Source organism: Microtus ochrogaster, chromosome 10 (assembly GCF_000317375.1).
Source record: "Microtus ochrogaster isolate Prairie Vole_2 chromosome 10, MicOch1.0, whole genome shotgun sequence".
Taxonomy (NCBI): Eukaryota; Metazoa; Chordata; class Mammalia; order Rodentia; family Cricetidae; genus Microtus; species Microtus ochrogaster.
The window spans coordinates 9125558-9128729 of record NC_022016.1 but is presented as its reverse complement, the minus strand read 5'-3'; positions in this window follow the sequence as shown (position 1 = coordinate 9128729).

The window sequence follows — 3172 nt, the reverse complement described above, 5'->3', positions numbered from 1 at the left end:
TACATAAGTGGGTGCTTTTATATTAGGGGCATAGATATTCAGGATTGAGACTTCATCCTGATGAATTGTTCCTGTTATGAGTATAAAATGACCATCCATATCACTTCTGATTGATTTTAGTTTGAAGTCAATTTTGTTAGAAATTAGTATGGCCACGCCCGCTTGTTTCTTAGGTCCATTTGCTTGAAAAACCTTTTCCCAACCCTTTACTCTGAGTAGATGTCTGTCTTTGTGGTTGAGGTGTGTTTCTTGTAAAACAGCAGAATGTTGGATCCTGTTTTCGTATCCAGTCTCTTAGACTGTGAATTTTTATAGGTGAATTGAGTCCATTGATATTAAGTGATATTAATGACCAGTGGTTGTTGACTCCAATTGTTATTATTTTTTGGTAGTAGAGTTTGTGTGTTTCCCTTTTTTGAGTTGTGCTGGTGAAGGGTCTCTAGATGTCTGAGTTACTGTAGGCAGTGTTGGCCATTTTGGATTCCTTGGGTTGTGATTTTCCTTCTATTACTTTCTGTAAGGCTGCATTTGTGTCTACGTATTGTTTAAATTTGTTCTTATCCTGGAATATTTTGTTTTCTCCATTGATAGTGAATGATAGCTTGGCTGGGTATAGTAGTCTGGGCTTGCATCCATGGTCTCTTAGTTTCTGAAGTACATCTATCCAGGACCTTCTGGCTTTCATGGTTTCCATAGAGAAGTCAGTTGTAAGTCTGATCAGATTACCTTTATAAGTTACTTGACCTTTTTCCTTTGCAGCTCTTAATATTTTTTCTTTAATCTGTATGTTTTGTGTTTTGATTATTATATGGCAAGGGGATGGTTTTTTTTGATCCAGTCTATTTGGTGTTCTGTATGCTTCTTGAATATTCATAGGAATATCTTTCTTTATATTGGGAAAGTTTTCTTCCATAATTTTGTTAAATATATTTTCTGGACCTTTGAACTGTAATTCTTCTCCTTCTTCTTTCCTTATTACTCTTAGGTTTGATCTTTTGATTGTGTCCCATATTTCCTAAATGTTTTGTCATGAGAATTTGTTGGTTTTGCTGTTTTCTTTGATCGGTGTGTTTATTTTCTCTATGGTGTCTTCAGAATCTGAGATTCTTTCTTCTATCTCTTGTATTCCATTAGTTATGCTTGTTTCTGTAGTCTCTGTTCATTGACCTAGATTTTCCATATCCAGCCGGCCCTCGGTTTGTGTTTTCTTCCTTGCCTCCATTTCAGTTGTCAATTCTTGAACTCTTTCCATTACCTGTTTGTTTTTTCTTGGTTTCCCAGGGTATCATTTACATATTTATTCATTTCTTCAAACTTTTTGTTATACTTCTCATCCATTTCTATAAGGGCGTTTTTTACATTCTGTTTAAGGGACTCTATCGCTTTCATAAAGTCAATTTTTTCCCCTTCTTCTGTATTAGGGTGTTCAAGACCTTCTGTTGTCTGATCACTGGGTTCTGTTGTTTTCATGTTGTTTTTCAGATTGGTGGAGGTATTCTTGCCTTGGCGCCTGCCCATCTTTTCCTTCAAATGCTATCTGATGGATCTTATGGAACAGAATCAGGTTCCCTTGCTTCCAGGGACCTCGCTGACAAAAGGCCTACCCTGCTGCAAGGCAGGCTATTAAAGCAAAGGAACTCCCGCCCGCTTCTTGCCCTCAGCACCCTGTCCCAGCACCCAAACGGGCTGAGCTGGTGGATCCCGTGGCCCTGCAGAAGGGAGGAAGAAGGGAGGAGGTTCCTGGGTGCAAACTGGGGTGGGTTAGGGATAGAGAGGCCCCAGCAAAGGGGAGCAGCCCCTGCCGAATGACCGGGGATTGAAAGGGGTCAGGGAAATTTAGTGCTCTGTTTCTGGGCTCCTGCTGTGGGTCAAGAACACACTCTCCACTCTGATGGTTCCCACGGAACAAGATCAGGTTCCCTTGCTGGCCAAGAACCTCGCTGACAAAAAGCTGAGGCTTCTTTCTTTGAAAGACATCAGTAACTTGGGGAGTCAGAAATAACTGTTTAAGGATCACTTTGTAAAAACTTTGTGCAAGTTGTGAAGTTTGTGATTATATTATTTCTATTCACATATTATCAAAGGCAGCTGGGTAACATTGGTCAAGTTCACATTTTTCCTTACCTAAGTTTTCTTTGGTCTTTTGATTTAAACTTGACAATATTTCACTGCTTTTGTTCTTTGTTTCTCTCCAACCCCTTTATTCTTTCACAAATTTTGTGCACATTCTTGATTGATGTGCATTTGTGGAAAAAAGAAGTCATATTATATGAATCTGTTTTTTCTGTAATGTATGACTGTAATTTAACTATATTATTCATTTTCTTTAAAATGGTAGACCTTCACCAATTTTATTCAGAAAGTCTCTTATGTTACCAGTTTATTAAATTTTGTTTATTGGTACAGTTTCTGTGAAGAGACTCAATTTTTTTATCCTCGATGCCTACCTCTTTCCATTTACTGCCATATCTGTGTTTCCAGTTGTTGCTATTTTCATATTTGAATCTTTGCTACTAAAGTGTTGGTATGATCAATATATAATCTCCTTAAGCATTCTTTGTGTTTCCACTGTGAATGTAGCTTTCTATTCAGCTTTACTCTTATAAATTTTTGGACAAAGTTATTGGATTCCATTCATTTAATTATGGAAATTTACCAGACACAAAATCTTAATTTTGATTCATCATTTTCCAAAGGATCATTTCTTTAATTCTTTATTTATTTAAGATTTGTTTTTCTTGTTTTTATCAATCTTAGCTAGACTTGACTTATTGGATAAAAGGTTTTATGTGTCTTGGCAAGCAGCTCAGCACATATTCTTTTTGTGGATGACCTGAGTTCAGATAGTTACACTCAAGTTGGGAGGTTAATAAATCTCTACTATTCCCAATCCAACAGATCTGATAACCTTTTATTTTTTGTATGTCACCTGTATACATATGCAAGATATTCGCTCTCATACACAAACATACACAAGAAATAGCAGTTATCTTGTTTTCAAATGTGCCTGTGACTTATAAAGTTGGAGCAAAGCAAGTTGCTTTACATTTACCCTGCTTCTTCAAAAATCTGTTCTTATAGCGGACAATGAGGACTACTGAGAACTCAAGAACAATGGCAATGGGTTTTTGATCCTACTGCACATACTGGCTTTGGGGGAGCCTAGGCAGTT